At 48.7% G+C, this 25,545-nt stretch overlaps 1 long non-coding RNA gene across 2 annotated transcripts in view; it reads right to left on the bottom strand.

The window, feature by feature from the left end:
- Positions 1 to 25,545, bottom strand: part of LOC137380275 (uncharacterized) — a 78,423-nt gene that overhangs the window by 36,749 nt on the left and 16,129 nt on the right. The window contains exon 3 of one of the 2 annotated variants that reach the window (XR_010976998.1): positions 7,140 to 7,233. This is a non-coding gene — a long non-coding RNA (uncharacterized lncRNA). Of the gene's footprint in view, positions 1 to 7,068; positions 7,234 to 25,545 lie in introns of those variants that run through there. The other variant, XR_010976997.1, reaches the window with a different exon arrangement.

Genomic DNA, 25,545 nt, shown 5'->3' with positions numbered 1-25,545 from the left:
CTGGCTTGCTGTAGTCATGTGACCTCTACCTTGTGGCACTCACTGCAGGCAGCCATGACAAGTTCAGTTCAATAAATACACAGTACAAGCAAGACTGTTGTCCTGTGAGCTCATAACATGGTGTCAGAGTGGAGCTGAGGTTGAGTGTTGAAGAGCTGTATAGAAGCACAGCTACTAAAAGAGGAACACAGGAATATTCAGAGCTGCTAAAAGCTGCAAAAATCCACAGGAAAACACAGAAAAGGAATAAAGAAACAGGCCACAGCTGAAAGCACTGGGTAAGACACAATGGCTGCAAATTTTCCTCTCCCTGCGCTGGTTGAAATGAAAGATGATATGAAGCAGAGCTGGCAGTTTTACCACTCGCAGTGGCAAAATTATGAAATTGCAACAGATTTAATTAACAAACCAGAGCAGCTACGCGTAGCTGCACTTGTATCACTGTTGGGGAGAGACTGTTACAAAATGTACTCCACCCTAAATCTCTCCAAAGAGCAAAAAAAACGGACAGCAGAAATTTTGAAAGCCTTGAAGACACGCTTTGAACCCCAAGTGAACGTAACCTATGAACAGTACGTGTTCAATATTAGGGCCCAAGGTAAAAGAAAAGTCCATTGATCAACATGTGACTGCATTAACACAGCTCACAGAATCCTGTGAATTTGCACAAGTAAAAGATGATCTAATTAAAGAAGGATTGGATCAGGCATAAGAGATCCAGCAGTGACAGCACGTCTGAGAGAGGACAAACCTACTCCCAGGAAAGTGATTGATATACGTAGAAGGGCTGAGGTTGTAAATCAGCAGCTAGAGCATATTCATGGCAGAACAGACCAGGCCTTGCATTATGCTTATAAACATTCCAAGCTGAAAGGGCAGGAAGATCACGGACAAAGGGCAGGATGCAAATACTGCGGAGGGCATCATGCACAGGAAAAGAAGGCCTGTCCAGCGTGGGGAGAGCAGTGTTCTCACTACAATAAGCTGAATCATTCTGCACACAAGTGTTTGGCTAGAAGGAAGCACAACAGGCAGGTACAGATGGCCACTGGAGAGATGTCAGCTGAAAGTTCTGACGAATCACTATACACCATACAACAGGTTGGTTCAGTCAGGTCGATAGGTGATAAATGGTTTGTGACTGTTGGAATGATGACTGCAGAAGGAGAACATCAAGTCAACATAAAGTGACAGGTAGACACTGGTGCATCATGCAACATCATGTCCTTCACAGACCTGTGCAAAGTGGCTCAACATGGCGATCCAAAAATGAAGCCTTTGAGAGTAAGGTTGAGACTATATGATGGCACCATACTAGTGCCAAGAGGACAAATTACTCTGAGAGCCCAATGCAATGGCAAGAACGAAGATCTGGAGTTCCAGATCATAGACGGCAAGCAAAAGCCACTCATCTCAGCCGGAGCAAGTCTAAAGCTCGGACTGGTAACCCTCAACATGCAAAAAGAGATTTGCAACGTGGTGACAGCACACTAAACCATTGACTGCGGAACAAATCCTAAAGGAATACAACGATGTGTTCACAGGTTTAGGATGTCTTCCTGGAGAATATCATCTCGAAGCAGATGAGAGGGTAAGATCAGTTCAGCATCTGCCGAGGAAAGCTCCAGCTACCCTCAAGGCCGTCCTGAAAGACAAGATAGAAGAGCTGGAAAAGAAGGGAATAATCAAGAAAGTGACAACTCCTACAGAATAGATTAGCAGCATGGTAACAGTGAAACAACATGGAAAGCTCCGAGTATGCATCAAGCCAAAGGATCTAAATAAAGCTCTGAAGAGATCTCACTACCCCACGCCAACCATCAAAGGAATATTGTCACAACTTGCAAAGACAAAAATCTTCACTACCCCAGATGTGAAGGATGGTTACTGGCAAGTGAAGCTGGATGAAAGCAGCAGCTTTCTAACCACATTCTGGATGCCGTTCGGGAGATACAGATGGTTGCGCAAGCCGTTTGGCATTTCCACGGCTCCAGAGGAGTATCAATGCAGACAGAATGAGATAGTTAGTGATCTTCCCGGAGTGGAAGCTACAGTGGATGATCTGCTAGTTTATGGATGCAGAGACTCAATGGAAGAAGCCATTGCTGACCACGATCAAAATCTAGTGCGACTGCTGGACAGAGCTCGCCAGATGAACCTGAAGCTGAACAAGAAAAAATTGCAATTAAAGAAGTCCAAAATCAAGTACATAAGTCATGTACTGACAGTAAAAGGTCCTCGCCCAGATCCCGAAAAGGTGAGAGCAGTAGCAGTGATGCGGTGACCGGCAGACGTAAAAGCAGGGCAATGATTTGTTGGATTTGTCAACTATTTAACAAAATTCTTGCTCAATTTGTTGTTGGATTGTGAACCGTTACGCCAACTCGCTGCCAAGGATGTGCAGTGGTATTGGGGCACAGAACAAGAAGCAACCTTCACTAAAATCCAGCAACTAGTAACGGTAACGCCAGTGCTGAAATACTATGGTGTAAATGATGAAGTCACCCTGCAGTGTGACACCAGCGAGACAGGACTTGGAGCAACCCTAATACAGCAAGAACAACTGGTTGCATTTGCATCCAGGCGTTAACGCAAACGGAATGACGCGACGCTCAGATTGAGAAAGAGTGCCTGGCCATTGTCTTTGCTGGTGAACATTTTCATCAATACCTACTTGGAAGAGACAAAGTGACAGTCGAATCTGACCACAAGCCACTTCAAAGCATTTCCCCTAAGCTGCTACTATCTGGTCCAAAGCGTCTGCAAAGAATGTTAATACGGTTACAGAGATATCACCTGGATGTGACATACAAGCAAGGGGAACAGATGTACATTGCTGACATGCTGTCGAGAGCAGCACTCCCTATGAAGAAAGTAGAGGATGCTACAACAGAGTGTGAAATCTTCCAAATCCAATGTGAAGCTAAAGCTTGACATGCTCTGGAAGTCATCAACCCAGAAGAGACATTGCGTCTGACAGACACACGCCTGGCTCAAATCAAGTGAACTACCCAACAAGATGCAACTCTCCAAGTGTTGCAAGAAATAGTGATGAAAGGATGGCCTGAAAGCATCAAGGACACTCCTGTGGTCCCAAGAGTGTATTGGGCATATAGAGATGAATTGACAGCCCAAGATGGCATCTTGTGCAAAAGAAATAGGGTCATTATCCCTAAATAATTGAGAGGAAAGATGCTAAAGCACATCCATGCAAGTCAAGGAATTGAGTCGAGTCTGAGGAAGGCAAGAGAAGTGCTCAACTGGCCAAACATGAGCAATGAAATCAAGGACTACATCAGCCAGTGCAGTGCGTGTAATGAGTACCAAGATAATCAAGCTAAAGAACCGCTGATGACACATGACATCCCAGATAGTCCATGGATGAAGCTGGGAGTAGACCCCTTCACTCTCACAGGAACTGATTATCTAGTCACCGTAGACTACTATTCTGACTACTGGGAGGTAGACCAGCTGACCTCAATGACTACCAGTGAAATTGTAGAATGCCTGAAAACACACTTCGGTCATTACGGCATTCCAGATACTGTGATGAGCGACAATGGTCCTCAGTTCACGAGTGAAGAATTCAGCCGCTTCATAAAGGACTGGGAAATTCAACACCATACATCATCTGCACACTGTCCCCAGTCCAATGGAAAGGCTGAGGCGGCAGTGAAAATTGCCAAAGGAAATATAAAGAAATCGAGCAAATCCAGTACAGATGTATACAAGGCAATCCTCGAGTGGAGAAACACACTTACCGAAGGCATGGAAAGTAGTCCAGTCAAACACTAATGTCACGCCACACTCAAACTACTCTTCCAATAGCAAAAAAGCTACTGAAGCCAGAAGTAGTAACAGGCTGGAGTGACAAAATCAAGGTGAAATGGGAGAAAGCTAAATTTGAATTTGACAAAACTGCCAAACCATTGCCAGAATTGAGCATTGGAGAGCCAGTCAGGGTACAAACCTTCAACATTCTCAACAAGAGTCAGCCCAAGTGGCAACTTGGGACGTGCGTAGAGCAGTTTTCACCTCGATCGTACGCGGTGGAAATGAACGACCAGATATACCATCGCAACCGCAGGCACATACACACAACTGGAGAAGCTGTTCCGTCACTGCAGGCGGCCAATCAGGAGGATGTGAACTCACCAACTGCACAGACCACAGAACAACCATCAGTCCCAGAGCACCCCAACAACAGAAATGGAACAACAAGTTACCGTGGCAACAACAAATGACACGGGAATGACACACCTCAGAGAAGGAAAATCACCCAGATGAACAGCCAATGACAACGCGCACGTGCATCATTAAGAGATTGGCACGATTTAAAGACTATGGCCAGAATTTTACCCTTGGCAGACGGGAGCCATCCACCGACCGAAAAGTCGGTGGCGATCCCATCTCCACCTGGCCTGGGGATCCAGACCACATTTTACGGTTGCCAGGCCCTTAACTGGTCTGAGGTGAGACCTCCACCTCATTGAGGCAGGAAGTCCTGCCTAATGGAGCTGCCGGCCAATCAGCAGGCGGCAGCTCTCTGTCCCAGCAGCACCACCAGGAGCGGTGGCTACGGTTGTTCAGTTCAATAAAGACACAGTACAAGCAAGACTGTTGTCCTGTGAGCTTGTAACAACTGACATCCTTCTTTCAACCAAACTTATTTTCCACCCATAGTTATCTGTCGGTCTTCCTGACACCAGCACCCCCACTGCATGCCTCCCCACTCTGACTCCTCACGCACTCCCTTGTCCTCCCCTTTGCACAAGGTGTGAATACAGACTGGCCTTTCGTTGCTGCTGGACCTGTTCCAACTATGTCACATTCTCCTTTACAACAGTGAGTTCAATATCTCACATGTTGCAGTTTACCCTGTCCCTCGCCTGAACTGCAGCCTTTTGGGCTGGGGCGGGGGGGTCAAACAATGCTTCGATTCTAAAATTCTAATCCTTGTTTTCAAATCCCTCGATAGCCTCCTCTCTCCCTATCTGTAATCTCCTCCAGCTTCACAGCCCTTCGAGATCTCGGAGTTTCTCCAATTCTGGCCTCTTGAGCATCCCTGATTTTAATCGCTCCACCATTGGCGGCCGTGCCTTCAGCTGCCTGGGCCCCAAGCTCTGGAATTCCCTTCCTGAATCTCTCCACCTCTCTCTCTCCCATTAAAACACTTCTCTTTGACCAAGCTTTAGGCCAGCTGTCCTAATCTCTCCTGTGGCTTGGTGTCTAATTTTGCTTCAAAACGCTCCTGTGAAGCGCCTTGGGATGTTTTATTACATTAAAGGTGCTATATAAATGCCAGTTGTTGTTGTTGTTGAGGGGGCTGGCCAGAGCAGACTGCACTATTAGAACAAAGAAACTTTTTGTGTGATTACTCTTGTCCAAAACAGGCGTTATTAATGCCAGTTAATATAATTTAAAGGAGAAGTGTGTCCTTTGGATAAATGCTTGGCAAAATATTTTTCAGGAGGAACATACAGGCTGCAACTACTTTTTCTGTTATGGTCATTGATAGAGTTATTAAGGAGTTTAAAGAGTTGAATCATGTCATGCTAGGCCCCCACCTGCCAAGAATGAGACACATTAATTTTGTCATGAACATTGATTTTAAACTGTTACTGGAGTGAAGAAAGGACTTGTTAAACAGATCAGCCATGGTGGGAAAAGACATTTGCATATTAACAGACGGTGATTGGAAGGACAAAGGACCATTCCCTGACACATTCAACCCACAATGGACCTTGATCACCAGGTATTGTGTGTAAGAGGAGCATTCCAGAGACTGCTAAGGTGATACAATCCAAGATGTGGTCAGACCAGTTAGTCACATGACTAACCTGCTTGGCAACCTGGATTTTTCTGAATTGTACAAACAGTTTGAACGGAGAGTGTCTGTTTGCTCCTGGACTGAGAAGATCTCTCCTGTCTGCTCCCATCTCTTTCTCACAAGCCTCTGAATCCACTGAAGACACATGAAGCCCAAGAGAGAAAAGTCTCCTACAAGGTTTAAGAAGGATACTGGGCCCCAAGGAAAAGCAAGATCTACCTACAATCAAGGACTCTCCAGTGAGCTCGAAAAATTGTAACAACAACTCTTCAGATTTTGCCTCAAACTTTTCCACTTTATTTTTCTTCTGCTCTTTTCTGTCTCTATTTGCATGTATCGCGTATGCATGCTAGTGTGGGTGTGTCATGTATCTGTAGGCATCAATCGAGTTAGAGTTTAAATTCAAGTTTACTAAATTTCAACTTTTCTTCTTTAAACCTAAGAAAGCCTGTTTGTGCTGGTTTCTTTGCTTTATAATTGGAAAGCGGTGAACAAGGATTCACCAAGGGGGAGCTAAAAAACAGTGTGTTTAAAATTAAACCCTGTTACAGTAAGACCAGGAGAAGGCTGAAAGGGAACCCTAGACCCCTTTCTCATCAGGTTGTAACAGTACGAACAGGTGGCATAAAATTGTCTGTGTTCTCTAAAAGGATAGGAGATTGAGGGGTGATCTAATTGAGGTGTTTAAGATGATAAAAGGATATGATAGGGTAGATGTGAGGAAAATATTTCCTCTGGTAGGGGAAGGGACAGAACCTTAAAATTAGAGCAGGTTTGTCTTTACGAGTGGGTGACTGCCCAATCCTCAGTGGTCAGGGAAAGGTAAAAGATGACATGATGGGAAACCCTGAAATGACGATTTAAAAAGGCGATTCCATAATTTTGTTTTTACACAGACCATAAGTTTGACCAACGAGTTGTTTTGCAATCAGATCAAATAGCACCTCCCTCACTCCCTTCCCACAAAACCCTTCAATGAGGAGTCCTGACAGTGGGTGACCAGTTTGCTTGACTGTCACTCAACGCTCCTGTTGGGAATGCGGATCAGACAAGTAAGCGAATGAATAGCGGGTTTGGTGTGAGCCGGGAGGTGGAAGCAGTGTGCGGTCGCTAATTGTGCAGTGCAGAGTGGGTTGTCTTAGAGTCATAGTGGGCTACTTGTCTCACCTTTTTTTTAAATTTCCAAAATGTACTTTATTCATAAAAATCTGTAAAAAATACATTACAAAACAGTTCCAAACAGCACCAAGTCAAACAATACAAAGAGTGCAAAGGAGATCAGTTTCCTTCAATACAGGAGATGTCTCACCTCAGTAGGAAGTACAGGTGGAGGAGCATTGAGAGTGACAGGAAATCCACAGTTATCAAGGTCCAGTGGCAGGCTTCTCAATAAACCATTCAATCTGAAATATAAAGCAACGAATCTCTGGGTTTCACGCACTTTGAACCTTGTTCAAGACGGGAGTTTTTAAAAGATTTAAATATATAGTTGGTAGTGAGTCACTCAGTTTACTGTTAGTTGTAGGTGAAATATGCCTAGAGGTTGCAAACCTATTGCCCGGTTGACTTAATTTTTAATAGAGGCAAGAGAATTGAAACATTTAAAAGTGGGGTTTCTTTTCACTAATAGTACTACATTTTTGAACTCAAAGAAAGGGCGGCAAAATACAAGTTCACCCGGGGCATTATTTTCCCTAACGTTGTCCCTGAATTAGAGCGAGGCCATTCAGGGGTGATGTCAGGATACACTCCTTCACACAAAGGCTAGTGGAAACCTGGAATTCTCTCCCCCAAAAAGCTGTAGATGCTGTGGGGTTGGGGGGTGGGGGAGGGGGAGGGAGAGGGAGGGAGGAGAGGGAGAGGGGGAGGAAGGAAGGGAGAGGGGGAGGGCGAGAGAGGGAGGGGAGGGGGAGGGGGCAAGGGGTGGAATCTGAGGATATCGAGAGATATGGAGCAAAGGCAAATAAATGGTCGAGGTGCAGATCAAACCCTGATTTAATGGAATGGGGGAACAGACTCGATGGGCTGAATGGCCAGCTCCAATGATGTCATGTGCCATGAACAATAATTTGTTTTCATGCGACTTATGTCATTGTGTAAACTGCTTGTAAAACAAAAAATAGGAAAGAGGCTGAACGTTTTTATTTATGTCTCAGATGTGGGTCAGTAAATACGAGGTCAGACCGAAGGTGGTGGGTTGAGTCCCACTCCATGTGCTTCAGCACAACAATCTGGGCTGGCACTCCAATGCAGTACTGAGGGAGTGCCGTCTTTCGGATGGAGACGCTAAAACCGAGATCCCATCTGCCTTCTCAGGTGGATGTGAAAGATCCCAAGGTACTAGTTCCAAGATGAGGAGGGTCATTATCACATTGCTGTTTGTGGGAGCTTGCTGTGCACATATTGGCTGCTGTGTTTAGGAACATAGGAACAGGACTAGGCCATTCAGTCCATTGAGCCTGCTCCGCCATTCAATACGATCATGGCTGATCATCCACTTCAATGCCTTTTTCCCCACACTATCCCCATATCCCCTTATGTCATCGGTAGTTAGAAATCTGTCAATCTCTGCTTCAAACATACTCAATAACTGACCTTCCACAGCCCTCTGGAGTAGAGAATTCTAAAGATTCACAACCCTCTGAGTAAAGAAATTTCTCCTCATCTCTGTCCGAAGTGGCTTCCCCCTTATTTTGAAATTGTGTTCCCTGGTTCTAGACTCCCCAACCAGGGGAAACATCTTAGCTGCTTCTACCCTGTCTATCCCTTTCAGTATTTTGTAGGTTTCAATTAGATCACCTCTCATTCTTCGAAACTCTAGAGAATACAGGCCCAGTTTCCCCAATCTCTCTTCATAGGACAGTCCCACCATCCCAGGAACAAGTCTGATGAACCTTCGTTGCACTCCCTCTACGGAAGTAATATCCTCCCTAAATTAAGGGGACGAAAACTGCACACAGTACTCCAGGTGCAGTCTAACCAAGGTTCTATACAATTGAAGCAAGATTTCACTACTCCTGTACTCAAATCCTCTTGCAATAAAGGCTAACATACCATTAGCCTTCTTAATTACTTGCTGCACCTGCATGTTAGCTTTCAGTGACATATTGACAAGGACACACATTTGTACATTTACACTTTCTAATCTCTTACCATTTAAGAAATACTCTGCACATCTCTTCCTCCTACCAAAGTGGATTAGAACAGTTAGGTGCTTGATGGCCGGCATGGACACGATGGGCCGAAGGGCCTGTTTCTGTGTTGTATATCTCTATGACTCACATTTTTCCACTTTATATTCCATCTGCCACATTCTTGCCCATTCACTAAGTCTGTCCAAATCCCCTTGAAGCTGCTTTGCATCTTCCTCACAACACACATTCCCATCCAGTTTTGTGTCATCCGCGAACTTGGAAATACTACATTTGGTCCCCACATCCAAATCATTGATTTACTACAACAGTGACCAATGATTCCTCTAAGTTTTCTTTTGTTGCGCACGGCCTGTTTATTTCATTGCATGATGCCTTTAAATTTTTTTGCAGGCACTCACTGTATCCTGTGTGAGCTCACTGTGTGAGCGGCCTGCACAGAATCTTCCTGATTTCTACACACGTGCAGCTCAGAAGGAACGTTGACAGTAACTACACTTCAAAAGTAGTTAATTACCCTAATATCTCCTCATGGGGCTCGGTGTCCAATTTTATTTTCTGACACTCCTGTGAAGCACTTTGGGGTGTTTTATTACTTTAAAGGCGCTATATAAATGCAAACAGTTGTTGCATGCAATGAAAAGGTGCCACTGTGTGCTTGAGTGACTTTAAAATTTCACAAATTTAAATTGGTGAATTTAAACCCAAACTTAAATTCACCCCGAGCAGTCAGCCCCAGCAGGAGTTAAACTAAACAATGTGAAAGCCTGACAATGACTATGTTCATCTCGATTTTCCTATCACTATTATATTTAGACAGTAATTCCATCTGACATGTCGGTCACAGCTGGAGACATTTCAACAGCCCAATGTACTCAGATGGAAGTTGAAAACAAGCTGCAGTGACATCACACTGAGGGCAATCTGCTCCCTGTCTTAACTCTACCATTTCTCTCTAATTGTGAAGTCCACGTGATCAGCTAAGAGAAGGACATCAAAAATTACATTTATGTAGCACCTGTCATGTAGCAAACATGTCCCAAGCCATTTCACAAGAACGTAAATCAGATGACAATTTACACCGAGCCACCGAAGGAAATATTAGGACAGGTGACCAAAAGCTTGGTCAAAGAGGTAGGTTTTAAGGAGCATCTTAAAGGAGGAGAGAGGGGTGCAGAGGTTTAGGGAGAGAATTCCAGAGCTTAGGGCCTGGGAAGCTAAAGCCACAGCCGCCAATGGTGAAGTGATGAAAATCGGGGATGCGCAAGAGGCCGGAATTGGAGGAGCACAGAGATGTGGGAGGGGGCGAGGCTGTGAAAACAAGGATGAGACTTATAAAATCGAAGTGTTGTTTAACCGGGAGCCGGTGTACGTCAGCAAGCACAGGGGTGATGGGTGAACGGGACTTGGTGCGAGTTAGCAACTTTGGGTTCAAGCCACAATCCAAAACAAGAGAACATGGAAGTCACTAGCAGATCACAGAAATAATTTGGGATGAATTTCATTGCACAGAGAGCAGTGAGAATATGGAAATCACTACCAGGAAGGCTTGATGCATACATGAGGCAGAAGGGAATAGACAGATAGCGTGGCAGGGTGTGGGGAGGTAATTAAACTGGGAAATGGCTCATATGAAGTACTGACACTGGTATAGGCATGTTTCTGATGTGCTGCAAATATTATATAATTCAGAGATTTGAGCACATCATCTAGACTGACACTCTAGTGCCAGTACAGAGGGAGACCTTCAGTGTCAGAGCTGCCCTCTTTCAGATGAGATGTTAAACCCATGTCCTGTCTGCCCTCTTGGGTGGTTGTAAAAGATCCCACGGCACTATTGGAAGAAGAGCAGGGGAGTTCTCTCCTGGGTCCTAAAGCAAATATTTATTCCTCACCCAGCATCACTAAAAACAGATTACTTAGTCATTATCACATTGCTCAGTGTGGGATCTTGCTGTGTGCAATTTGGCTGCTGTGTTTCCTACATTACAACAGTGACTACACGTCAAAAGTACTTGATTGGCTGTAAAGTGCTTTGGGATGTTGTAGAATGTGTGGTATAAAGGTGAGAATATGTCAATAAACTGTAGATTGTTGGGAAAGGGCAAACTGAGAGAGAGAAGAGGTTCCAGAGATAGGAGACAGTAAGGATGCTGGGAGGAGAGATGGTTTAGGATGGGGTCCTTGAACATTAGGACAACAAGCAACAGAGCAAAGTTCAAAGGTTGCACAAACCCGATCAATCCCACTCTGCCACAGCACATATACACTCTAACCTAATGTAATCTCCTAATCAATCCAATTGCTGACTGACTGTCTGAGGCAGGGAACCAGGTTTGAATAGTTGAGATCCTGGAAAGTATAGATTTATCTCAGAATCTCAGGAGATTTTATTTGATCACAATTGTTGATCAAGGGCAATTTATACAAAACCCTCCATCAAGAGAATCAATAACCTTGGATAAACAATCAGCCAAAAGTTCCATGTTAGTGTTTGAGCGAGAAAGAAATTTCACAGCATCTGCCCTTGATACGTAAGGAATGGAACAGTGACAAAATGTTGATGTTCAGTTAGAGTGTACATGGTCTATGGAAACTATGGAAAGAGTGAGTTCAATGGGCCAAAGGGCCTCATGTTAGGGTTAAATGGCCTTGAGTTATGGTTAGGTTTAGGGTTAAATTAAAGACCTAACAATAACTACAGTTTGGCCTTGTGATTTATTGAGACTGTGGTTAATTTAAGAGAGACAAAAATTAAATTATGTGAGGGCAGATTATTAACTGAGCAAAGGCCAAGGATCAAGACCTGCAGTTAAATTGAGGGCCTTGGATTAAACTGCATGGGGGACTGGGATTAAATTAAGTGACGAAAGTTGAACTGAACAAGGACTGAGGGGTGAAATGAAGGGTCTTAGCTGAAACGATGTTAAAGTCTGTGGTTTAAAGTGGTTCTGAGTTCAGCGGTAAATGTCAATTGAGAGCGAGCAGCAAAATGAAACTTAAAACATGACTCGTGCCACCTCACAAATTCCACTGGGCTCATTAGTAACACTAGAAGCGACCGGTGCTTTTTACTCATTTCCAGTCAGCTGGAATCAAAAGCCCAGCTGCAGCAGAGAGAGAGAGAGAGAGAAATAAGACAAACAATGAAACAGACTCTGACTGAGACCAGCAGCAGGAAACATTCCCAGGAGCACCTGCTTCCTGTCCCTCCATTTATTTGCTCCCCTGACACCATCTGCACGGTGCCCCTTTGCTTGGTTGTGATAGTAACTGGAGAGCGACGGAAAACAATTCAAGATTGACTGATTGTTCTTCGAAGCTGCCCTTGTTCTTTTGAGACTGGCCCTACTTTTCAGGGTTGCCCTGGAAAAATGGAGAGAGAAATATAAATAAAAAGGCAGCAAAGGCTTTGCAGAGATTACTTTTCACCCCATTATTCTCTGGAAGCCGTGGCTCAGAGGGCAGCACCTTCTCTCTCACCTCTGTGTCAAGACGGCCTGCGCTCAGACCCCACTCCAGAGATTCGAGCACATAATACCAGGCTGAAACTCCCAGGGCAGTACTGAGGGAGTGCTGCACTGCCGGAGGGTCAGTACTGAGGGAGTGTTGCACTGTGGAGGGTCAGTATTGAGAGAGTGCTGCACTGTCGGAGGGTCAGTACTGAGGGAGTGTTGCACTGTGGAGGGTCAGTATTGAGAGAGTGCTGCACTGTCGGAGGGTCAGTACTGAGGGAGTGCTGCACTGTGGAGGGTCAGTATTGAGAGAGTGCTGCACTGTCGGAGGGTCAGTACTGAGGGAGTGTTGCACTGTGGAGGGTCAGTATTGAGAGAGTGCTGCACTGTCGGAGGGTCAGTACTGAGGGAGTGCTGCACTGCCGGAGGGTCAGTACTGAGGGAGTGTTGCACTGTGGAGGGTCAGTATTGAGAGAGTGCTGCACTGTCGGAGGGTCAGTACTGAGGGAGTGCTGCACTGCCGGAGGGTCAGTACTGAGGGAGTGTTGCACTGTGGAGGGTCAGTATTGAGAGAGTGCTGCACTGTCGGAGGGTCAGTACTGAGGGAGTGCTGCACTGTGGAGGGTCAGTATTGAGAGAGTGCTGCACTGTCGGAGGGTCAGTACTGAGGGAGTGCTGCACTGTCAGAGGGTCAGTACTGAGGGAGTGCTTCACTGTGGAGGGTCAGTATTGAGAGAGTGCTGCACTGTCGGAGGGTCAGTACTGAGGGAGTGCTGCACTGCCGGAGGGTCAGTACTGAGGGAGTGCTTCACTGTCGGAGGGTCAGTACTGAGGGAGTGCTGCACTGTCGGAGGGTCAGTACTGAGGGAGTGCCGCACTGTAGAGGGTCAGTACTGAGGGAGTGCTTCACTGTCGGAGGGTCGGTACTGAGGGAGTGCTTCACTGTAGAGGATCAGTACTGAGGGAGTGCTGCACTGTCAGAGGGTCAGTACTGAGGGAGTGCTGCATTGTCAGAGGGTCAGTACTGAGGGAGTGCTGCACTGTCAGAGGGTCAGTACTGAGGGAGTGCTGTACTGTGACAGGTGCTACCTTGTGGATGAAATGCTAAACCGCTCAGTCAGATGTAAAAGATCCCACGGCCACTATTTCGATGAGCAGGGGAGTTCTCCCCAGGGTCCTGGGTCAACATCATCCCTCAACCAACATCACCAGAAGAGTTGTATCTGTTCATTGTCATATTGCTGTTTGTGGGATCTTGCTGTGCGCCAAGTGGTTGCCACATTTCCCACATTACAACAGTAACTCAATGTTATGCATGTATACGGGTATTGTAGTGTAGTGGTTATGTTACTGGACTAATAATCCCGAGAATGTGAGTTTAATTTCTGCTGTGACAGCTTGAGAATTTGAATATATATTGCAGGTTTCATTAAAGGTGATCCATGAAGCAGTTGGATTGTTGTAAAAACCCATCTGGTTCACTAAGGTCCCTTTAGGGAAGGAAACCTACTGTCCTTACCCAGTCGGGGCCGATATGTGACTCCAGTCTCCATACCAATTTGGTTGTCTTTTTTCTGCCCTCTGAAGTGATGTTGTTTGGAATATTGACCCCAAAACAGTAGGGAGAACTCCCCCCTCTTCTTCGATATAGTGGCCATGGGAACTTTCACATCCACCTGAGAGGGCAGAGGGGGGCCTCGGTTTAACGTCTCAACTAAAAGACGCACCTCCGACAATGCAGCACTCCCTCAGTACTGTGCTGAGTGTGTCAGTCTGGGGTATGAGTGGAACTATGAACCTATAAACTACTGAGTCAAAAGCAAGAACAGTCAAATTAAGCTAATCTGACACCTATTATTATATATTGTTGGAGTTGGGGTTAGAGAGAGAGAGTTCTCCAACTTTTACCTTTGGGACCAGGATTAATTCCTGAACTGTTGAAATAGATGGGAAATGAGCCCCTGATAGAAGGGATAGTATACAGAAACACAGAAAAAAAGGAGCAGGAGTAGGCCATTCGGCCCTTCGAGCCTGCACCGCCATTCAATACGATCATGGCTGATCATCCAAACTCAGTACCCTGTTCCCACTTTCTCCCCGTATCCCTTGATTCCTTTAGCCCTAAGAACTATAATTAACTCTTTCTTGAATATATTTAATGATTTGGCCTCAACTGCTTTCTGTGGTAGAGAATTTCACAGGTTCACCACTCTCTGGGTGAAGAGATCCCTCCTCATCTCTGTCCTAAATGGTTTACCCCTTATCCTTAGACTGTGACCCTTGGTCCTGGACTCCCCCGCCATCGGGAACATCCTTCCTGCATCTAGTCTGTCCAGTCCTGTTAGAATTTTGTAGGTTTCTGTGAGATCTCCTCTCATTCTTCTAAACTCTAGCGAATACAAGCCTAATCGACCCAATCTTTCTTCATACGTCTGTCCTGCCATCCCAGGAATCAGTCTGGTGAACCTTCGCTGCACTCCCTCTATAGCAAGAACATCCTTCCTCAGATAAGGAGACCAAAACTGCACACAATATTCCAGGTGTGGCCTCAACAATGCCCTGTATAATTGCAGCAAGACATCCCTGCTCCTGTACTCGAATCCTCTCACTATGAAGGCCAACATTTGCCTTCTTAACTGCCTGCTGTACCTGCATGCTTACTTTCAGCGACTGGTGCACAAGGACACCCAGGTCTCACTGCACCTCCCCCTTTCCCAATCTATCGCCGTTCAGATAATAATCTGCCTTCCTGTTTTTGCCACCAAAGTGGATAACCTCACATTTATCTATATTATATTATATCTGCCATGTACTTGCCCACTCACTCAACCTGTCTGATGTGCTGAGAGGGAAGAATGTCTGTGCTGTTCTATGAGTGACGAGAAAACTGCTTTTCTTGATCTATATTAATGACCTAGACTTGGGTGCGCAGGGCACAATTCAAAATTTGCAGATGACACAAAACTTGGAAGTATTGTGAACTGAGAGGAGGATAGTGAGAAGCTTCAAGAGGACTTAGACCGGCTGATGGAATGGGCAGACATGTGGTCGATGAAATTTAATGCACGGAAGTGTGAAGTGATACATTTTGGTAGGAAGAACATGGAGAGACAACATAAAATAAAGGTTAATATTCTAAAGGGTGTTCAGGAGCTGAGGGACCTGGGGGTAGATGTGCACAAATCGTTGAAGATTGCAGGGCAGGTTGAGAAGGTGGTTTAAAAGGCATATGGGATTCTGGGCTTTATAAACAGAGACGTGGAGTACAACAGAAAGAAAGTTACGGTGAACCTTTATAAAACATTGGTTCGGCCTCAACTGGTGTATTGTGTCCAGTTCTGGGCACTACACTTTAGGAAGGATGTGAAGGGTTTAGAGAGGATGCAGAAAAGATTTACAGGAATGGTTCCAGGGATGAGGAATTACAATTACAATTTTACAGCACAGATACAGGCCATTCAGCTCATCTACTCCACGCTGGTGTTTATTCTGCACATGAACCTCCTCCCACCCTACTTCATCTCCCCCAATCACCATATCCTTCTATTCCTTTCTCCCTCATGTGTTTATCCAGCTTCCCCTTAAATGTTTCGATACTATTCACCTCAACCACTCCCTGTGGGAAAGAAGTTTCTCCTGAATTCCCAATTGGATTTATTAGTGATTATCTTATATTTATGACCCCAAGTTCTGGTGTCAACCGCAAGTGGAAACATCTTCTCTACATCTAACCTATTAAACCCTTTCGTAATCTTAAAAAAGACCTCTATCAGGTCGCCCCCCCAGCCTGTTCAATCTTTCCTGATAGATCTTCATTGGCTGTAAAGCACTTTAAGAATTTCAGTTGCGTGGATTGATTGGAGAAGCTGGGGTTGTTCTCCTTAGGGAAGTGAAGGTTGAGAGGGGATTTGATAGAGGTATTCAAAATCATGAGGGGTCTGGACAGAGTAGATAGAGAGAAACTGTTCTCCATTGGTGGAAGGGTTGAGAACCAGAGGACACTGATTTAGGATGAATTGCAAAAGAACCAATGGTGACATGAGGCAAAGGATTTTTATGCAGCGAGTGGTTAGGATCTGGAATGCACTGCCTGAGAGTGAGGTGGAGGCAGATTCAATCATGGCTTTCAAAAGGGAATTGGATAAATACCTGAAGGGAAAATAATTGCAGGGTTACAGGGAAAGGACAGGGGAGTGGGACTAACTGAATTGCTTCTTGCAGAGAGCTGGCACAGACTCAACACTCCTTCTGTGGTGTAACCATTCTATGATTGAGCGCCTTCCTAAGTCTGTGACCTCTACCACCTAGAAGGACAAGGGCAGCAGACACCTGGGAACATCACCACCTGCAAGTTCCCCTCCAAGTCACACACCATCCTGACTTGGAACTATGTCGCTGTTCCTTCACTGTCACTGGGTCAAAATCCTGGAACTCCCTTCCTAACAGCACTGTGGGTGTACCTACCCCACATGGACTGCAGTGGTTCAAGAAGGCAGCTCACCACCACCTTCTCAAGGGCAATTAGGGATGCACTATAAATACTGACATTGCCACATTCTGAGAATTTTTTTTAGAAACAGAAAGAGTTAATGTATTCTGAGAGCAGATTATCAATAGAACAAAGAGAGAGATTCATGTCAATAGTTCAGAAGGAAATGATCTGAGATATTAGCAGGGGCAGCACTGGAACCCAACCTAGAACCGCCCGGAACAGAGGAAAAGGAGACACTAAACTGTCAGTGGGAGTCTTTTAAAATGTCTCTATTTTAAGAAATCCAGATAAAATTAAAACTCAATTTGCGTCACTTTCAGGTTTCTGAGGAACAGCTAGGCCCAGGGATTGGGAAACTGACAACACCTGCTCACTACATTGATTTTACAGCACAGAAAAAGGCCATTCGGCCCATTTGTTCCATGCTGGTGTTTATGCTCCACACGAGCCTCCTCCCATCCTACTTCATCTCACCCAATCAGCATGGTTCTTACCAACCTGTTAACTTCTCCCAGCTCTGCGTTGGGCCATTTAAGAGCAGTGAGTAGATGAACAGGAGATACAATCAGCTTTTAGCAGCCTGGTTCAGTTGGATAGTGCACTCCTTCGGAGCCAGAAAGTTACATAGGATTACATTAGGATATATAGCACAGAAAGAGGCCACTCGGCCAACCACTCCATGCCAGCATTTATGCTCCACTTGAGCCTCACTTGAGTTCAGCCTGACTTCAGAGATTTGAGCCCAAAATCTGGGCTTGACACTCAGTGTTGTACTGAAAGAGTCAAAGTTGACATCTTTTTGGACGAAACAGGAAACCAAGACCTCGTCTGACCTCTCAAACTGACATAAACCAAAGATCCCAAGGCCACTATTTCGAAGAAGAGCAGGGAGTTTTCCCCGAGATCCCGGCCAATATTTATCCCTCAACCAACATCACTAAAACAAATTATCTAGCAATTATCACATTGCAGATTGTGGGATCTTGCTGTGCACAAATTGGCTGCTGTGTTTCCGACATTACAACCGTGACTGCACTTCAAAAGTATTTTATTGGCTGCAAAGTGGATTGGGATGTCCTGAGTTTGTGAAAAGCTCCAAAAAAAAAAGCGTGTTTTTTTCTAATTCACCTCGAATTGCACCCCCGCAGTTATCGCCTCCTGTTTCCTCCTTCAATTGCCCGTCCGAAGAGCTGCCCCTTGTGTGAGGTGGGAACAGTTCCACAAAACCAGCTGTCCCGCTCTATCACATCCTGACTGTTATTCATGTCTAAATAATGCTTTCCGGCTATTCGACAACAGAGGCGTTGCTGACTAGTCTGATTCCACCAATCTCTGATGTCCACTTTCCAGCAGGAGTCACTGGATAACCATAAGGAATAGGAACCCTCCCTTGCATTTATATAGTGCCTCTCGCGTCCCCAGGACATCCCAAAGCTCTTTACAGCCAATAAAACACTATTGAAGCATAGTCACGTGACAGTCAATAGTTGTGCACAACAAGATACCACAAACAGCAAAATGCTTATATTACCAGATAATCGGTTAAATTTGTCCAGGACACTGGGGAAACTCCAGGTGACAGGACAGATGGAGGCCTCGGGTTTAGAGCCTCATCCAAAAGGTGACACCTCTGACAGTGCAGACTTCCCTTAGTACTGATCCATCCGACTGCGCAGCACTCTATCAGTACTGACCCTCTGACAGTGCAGCACTCCCTCAGTACTGACCCTCTGACAGGGCAGCGCTCCCTCAGTACTGACCCTCCGACAGTGCAGCACTCCCTCAATACTGACTCTCCGACAGTGCAGCACTCCCCTCAGAACTGACCCTCAGACCGTGCAGCGCTCCCTCAGTACTGACCTCCAACAGTACAGCACTCCCTCGGTACTTGACCCTCTGACAGTGCAGTGCTCCCTCAGTACTGACCTCTGACAGTGCAGCACTCCCTCAGTACTGACCCTCTGACAGGGCAGCGCTTCCCTCAGTACTGACCCTCAGACGGTGCAGCGCTCCCTCAGTACTGACCTCCGACAGTGCAGCACTCCCTCAATACTGACCCTCCGACAGTGCAGCGCTCCCTCAGACTGACCCTCAGACAGTGCAGCGCTCCCTCAGTACTGACCCTCCAACAGTGCAGCACTCCCTTGGTACTGACCCTCTGACAGTGCAGTGCTCCCTCAGTACTGACCCTCCGACAATGCAGTGCTCCCTCAGTACTGACCCGCCGACAGTGCAGCACTCCCTCAGTACTGACCCTCTGACAGTGCAGCACTCCCTCAGTACTGACCCTCTGACAGTGCAGCACTCCCTCAGTACTGACCCTCTGACAGTGCAGTGCCTCCCTCAGTACTGACCCTCAAAAAGTGCAGCACTCCCTCAGTACTGACCCTCTGACAGTGCAGCACTCCCTCAGTACTGACCCTCTGACAGTGCAGCACTCCCTCAGTACTGACCCTCTGACAGTGCAGCACTCCCTCAGTACTGACCTCTGACAGTGCAGTGCTCCCTCAGTACTGACCCTCAAAAAGTGCAGCACTCCCTCAGTACTGACCCTCCAAAGTGCAGCACTCCCTCAGTACTGACCCTCCGACAGTGCAGCACTCCCTCAGTACTGACCCTCCTGACAGTGCAGTGCTCCCTCAGTACTGACCCTCCAACAGTGCAGTGCTCCCTCAGTACTGACCCTCTGACAGTGCAGTGCTCCCTCAGTACTGACCCTCCGACAGTGCAGTGCTCCCTCAGTACTGACCCTCTGACAGTGCAGCGCTCCCTCAGTACTGACCCTCCAACAGTGCAGTGCTCCCTCAGTACTGACCCTCTGACAGTGCAGCACTCCCTCAGTACTGTCCCTCCAACAGTGCAGCACCCTCAGTACTGACCCTCCGACAGTGCAGCGCTCCCTCAGAACTGACCCTCAGACAGTGCAGCACTCCCTCAGTACTGACCCTCTGACAGTGCAGTGCTCCCTCAGTACTGACCCGCTGACAGGGCAGCGCTCCCTCAGTACTGACCCTCAGACAGTGCAGCGCTCCCCTCAGTACTGACCCTCCGACAGTGCAGCACTCCCTCATACTGACTCTCCGACAGTGCAGCGCTCCCTCAGAACTGACCCTCAGACAGTGCAGCGCTCCCTCAGTACTGACCCTTCCAACAGTGCAGCACTCCCTCAGTACTGACCCCTCCGACAGTGCAGCACTCCCTCAGTACTGACCCGCTGACTGTGCAGCACTCCCTCAGTACTGACCCTCCGACAATGCAGTGCTCCCTCAGTACTGACCCTCTGACAGTGCAGCACTCCCTCAGTACTGACCCTCTGACGGTGCAGTGCTCCCTCAGTACTGACCCTCGGACTGTGCAGCACTCCCTCAGTACTGACCCTCGGACTGTGCAGCACTCCCTCAGTACTGACCCTCCGACAATGCAAGTGCTCCCTCAGTACTGACCCTCCGACAGTGCAGCACTCCCTCAGTACTGACCCTCTGACAGTGCAGCACTCCCTCAGTACTGACCCTCCGACAGTGCAGCACTCCCTCAGTACTGACCCTCTGAGTGCAGCACTCCCTCAGTACTGACCCTCTGACAGTGCAGCACTCCCTCAGTACTGACCATCCGACAGTGCAGCACTCCCTCAGTACTGGACCCTCCGACAGTGCAGCACTCCCTCAGTACTGACCCGCTGACTGTGCAGCACTCCCTCAGTACTGACCCTCTACAGTGCAACACTCCCTCAGTACTGACCCTCCGACAATGCAGTGCTCCCTCAGTACTGACCCTCCGACAGTGCAGCACTCCCTCAGTACTTGACCATCCGACAGTGCAGCACTCCCTCAGTACTGACCATCCGACAGTGCAGCACTCCCTCAGTACTGACCCTCCGACAGTGCAGCACTCCCTCAGTACTGACCCTCCGACAGTGCAGCACTCCCTCAGTACTGACCCTCCGACAGTGCAGCGCTCCCTCAGTACTGACCCTCCGACAGTGCAGCACTCCCTCAATACTGACCCTCTGCAGTGCAGTGCTCCCTCAGTACTGTCCTCTGACAGTGCAGCACTCCCTCAGTACTGACCCTCCGACAGTGCAGCACTCCCTCAGTACTGACCCTCTGACTGTGCAGTGCTCCCTCAGTACTGACCCTCCAACAGTGCAGTGCTCCCTCAGTACTGACCTCCGACAGTGCAGTGCTCCCTCAGTACTGACCCTCCAACAGTGCAGCACTCCCTCAGTACTGACCCTCCGACAGTGCAGCGCTCCCTCAGAACTGACCCCTCAGACAGTGCAGCACTCCCTCAGTACTGACCCTCTGACAGTGCAGTGCTCCCTCAGTACTGACCCTCTGACAGGGCAGTGCTCCCTCAGTACTGACCCTCAGACAGTGCAGCGCTCCCTCAGTACTGACCCTCCGACAGTGCAGCACTCCCTCAATACTGACCCTCTGACAGTGCAGTGCTCCCTCAGTACTGACTCTCTGACAGTGCAGCACTCCCTCAGTACTGACCCTCCGACAGTGCAGCACTCCCTCAGTACTGACCCTCTGACAGTGCAGTGCTCCCTCAGTACTGACCCTCGGACTGTGCAGCGCTCCTCAGTACTGACCCTCCAACAGTACAGCACTCCCTCGGTACTGACCCTCTGACAGTGCAGCACTCCCTCAGTACTGACCCTCCGACAGTGCAGGCACTCCCTCAGTACTGACCCTCTGACAGTGCAGTGCTCCCTCAGTACTGACCCTCGGACTGTGCAGCGCTCCCTCAGTACTGACCCTCCAACAGTACAGCACTCCCTCGGTACTGACCCTCTGACAGTGCAGTGCTCCCTCAGTACTGACCCGCCGACAGTGCAGCACTCCCTCAGTACTGACCCTCTGACAGTGCAGCACTCCCTCAGTACTGACCCTCTGACAGTGCAGCACTCCCTCAGTACTGACCCTCTGACAGTGCAGTGCTCCCTCAGTACTGACCCTCCAAAAGTGCAGCACTCCCTCAGTACTGACCCTCTGACAGTGCAGCACTCCCTCAGTACTGACCCTCTGACAGTGCAGCACTCCCTCAGTACTGACCCTCTGACAGTGCAGTGCTCCCTCAGTACTGACCCTCCAAAAGTGCAGCACTCCCTCAGTACTGACCCTCCGACAGTGCAGCACTCCCTCAGTACTGACCCTCTGACAGTGCAGTGCTCCCTCAGTACTGACCCTCCAACAGTGCAGTGCTCCCTCAGTACTGACCCCTCTGACAGTGCTGCACTCCCTCAGTACTGACCCTCTGACGGTGCAGTGCTCCCTCAGTACTGACCCTCGGACTGTGCAGCACTCCCTCAGTACTGACCCTCGGACTGTGCAGCACTCCCTCAGTACTGACCCTCTGACAGTGCAGTGCTCCCTCAGTACTGACCCTCGGACTGTGCAGCACTCCCTCAGTACTGACCCTCCGACAGTGCAGTGCTCCCTCAGTACTGACCCTCTGACAGTGCTGCACTCCCTCAGTACTGACCCTCTGACGGTGCAGTGCTCCCTCAGTACTGACCCTCGGACTGTGCAGCACTCCCTCAGTACTGACCCTCGGACTGTGCAGCACTCCCTCAGTACTGACCCTCCGACAATGCAGCGCTCCCTCAGTACTGACCCTCCGACATGCAGCACTCCCTCAGTACTGACCCTCCGACAGTGCAGCACTCCCTCAGTTCTGACCCTCCGACAGTGCAGCACTCCCTCAGTACTGACCCTCCGACAGTGCAGCGCTCCCTCAGTTCTGACCCTCCGACAGTGCAGCACTCCCTCAGTACTGACCCTCCGACAGTGCAGCACTCCCTCAGTACTGACCCTCTGAGTGCAGCACTCCCTCAGTACTGACCCCTCTGACAGTGCAGCACTCCCTCAGTACTGTGTTAGCCTGAGTTATGTACTCAAGTCTTTCGACTGGGGGCTCAACCCCACAGCTTTCAGTGAGATAGTGCTACCAAATAAGTGAAGCAGTGGCTACATTAAACAGCTCCCAATGAAGGAGGGTGAACCGCTGAGCAACGTAAAGCACACTTTTCCTGATTCCCTATCTCTATTTATATTACATTTTATCTTTGGGCTCTGTTGCATTTGAAACAGATGAAAGGGACAGCTGAATAGCATGGCTTCCTGTTGTTCGGGATTCCTTTCATTACTCTGGCAGTGGGTGTCAGTGCAGCACTCCCTCAGAACTGACCCTCAGACCGTGCAGCGCTCCCTCAGTACTGACCCTCCAACAGTACAGCACTCCCTCGGTACTGACCCTCTGACAGTGCAGTGCTCCCTCAGTACTGACCCTCTGACAGTGCAGCACTCCCTCAGTACTGACCCTCTGACAGGGCAGCGCTCCCTCAGTACTGACCCTCAGACGGTGCAGCGCTCCCTCAGTACTGACCCTCCGACAGTGCAGCACTCCTCAATACTGACCCTCCGACAGTGCAGCGCTCCCTCAGAACTGACCCTCAGACAGTGCAGCGCTCCCTCAGTACTGACCTCCAACAGTGCAGCACTCCCTTGGTACTGACCCTCTGACAGTGCAGTGCTCCCTCAGTACTGACCCTCCGACAATGCAGTGCTCCCTCAGTACTGACCCGCCGACAGTGCAGCACTCCCTCAGTACTGACCCTCTGACAGTGCAGCACTCCCTCAGTACTGACCCTCTGACAGTGCAGCACTCCCTCAGTACTGACCCTCTGACAGTGCAGTGCTCCCTCAGTACTGACCCTCAAAAAGTGCAGCACTCCCTCAGTACTGACCCTCTGACAGTGCAGTGCTCCCTCAGTACTGACCCTCTGACAGGGCAGTGCTCCCTCAGTACTGACCCTCAGACAGTGCAGCGCTCCCTCAGTACTGACCCTCCGACAGTGCAGCACTCCCTCAATACTGACCCTCTGACAGTGCAGTGCTCCCTCAGTGACTGACTCTCTGACAGTGCAGCACTCCCTCAGTACTGACCCTCCGACAGTGCAGCACTCCCTCAGTACTGACCCTCTGACAGTGCAGTGCTCCCTCAGTACTGACCCCTCGGACTGTGCAGCGCTCCCTCAGTACTGACCCTCCAACAGTACAGCACTCCCTCGGTACTGACCCTCTGACAGTGCAGCACTCCCTCAGTACTGACCCTCCGACAGTGCAGCACTCCCTCAGTACTGACCCTCTGACAGTGCAGTGCTCCCTCAGTACTGACCCTCGGACTGTGCAGCGCTCCCTCAGTACTGACCCTCCAACAGTACAGCACTCCCTCGGTACTGACCCTCTGACAGTGCAGTGCTCCCTCAGTACTGACCCGCCGACAGTGCAGCACTCCCTCAGTACTGACCCTCTGACAGTGCAGCACCTCCCTCAGTACTGACCCTCTGACAGTGCAGCACTCCCTCAGTACTGACCCTCTGACAGTGCAGTGCTCCCTCAGTACTGACCCTCCAAAAGTGCAGCACTCCCTCAGCTACTGACCCTCTGACAGTGCAGCACTCCCTCAGTACTGACCCTCTGACAGTGCAGCACTCCCTCAGTACTGACCCTCTGACAGTGCAGTGCTCCCTCAGTACTGACCCTCCAAAAGTGCAGCACTCCCTCAGTACTGACCCTCCGACAGTGCAGCACTCCCTCAGTACTGACCCTCTGACAGTGCAGTGCTCCCTCAGTAACTGACCCTCCAACAGTGCAGTGCTCCCTCAGTACTGACCCTCTGACAGTGCTGCACTCCCTCAGGTACTGACCCTCTGACGGTGCAGTGCTCCCTCAGTACTGACCCCGCGGACTGTGCAGCACTCCCTCAGTACTGACCCTCGGGACTGTGCAGCACTCCCTCAGTACTGACCCTCTGACAGTGCAGTGCTCCCTCAGTACTGACCCTCGGACTGTGCAGCACTCCCTCAGTACTGACCCTCCGACAGTGCAGTGCTCCCTCAGTACTGACCCTCTGACAGTGCTGCACTCCCTCAGTACTGACCCTCTGACGGTTGCAGTGCTCCCTCAGTACTGACCCTCGGACTGTGCAGCACTCCCTCAGTACTGACCCTCGGACTGTGCAGCACTCCCTCAGTACTTGACCCTCCGACAATGCAGCGCTCCCTCAGTACTGACCCTCCGACATGCAGCACTCCCTCAGTACTGACCCTCCGACAGTTGCAGCACTCCCTCAGTTCTGACCCTCCGACAGTGCAGCACTCCTCAGTACTCGACCCTCCGACAGTGCAGCGCTCCCTCAGTTCTGACCCTCCGACAGTGCAGCACTCCCTCAGTACTGACCCTCCGACAGTGCAGCACTCCCTCAGTACTGACCCTCTGAGTGCAGCACTCCTCAGTACTGACCCTCTGACAGTGCAGCACTCCCTCAGTACTGTGTTAGCCTGAGTTATGTACTCAAGTCTTTCGACTGGGGGGCTCAACCCCACAGCTTTCAGTGAGATAGTGCTACCAAATAAGTGAAGCAGTGGCTACATTAAACAGCTCCCAATGAAGGAGGGTGAACCGCTGAGCAACGTAAAGCACACTTTTCCCTGATTTCCCTATCTCTATTTATATTACATTTTTATCTTTGGGCTCTGTTGCATTTGAAAACAGATGAAAGGGACAGCTGAATAGCATGGCTTCCTGTTGTTCGGGATTCCTTTCATAC

This window comes from Heterodontus francisci, chromosome 19, assembly GCF_036365525.1.
Source record: "Heterodontus francisci isolate sHetFra1 chromosome 19, sHetFra1.hap1, whole genome shotgun sequence".
NCBI lineage: Eukaryota > Metazoa > Chordata > Chondrichthyes > Heterodontiformes > Heterodontidae > Heterodontus > Heterodontus francisci.
This window is presented reverse-complemented; position numbering and strand designations above follow the sequence as displayed.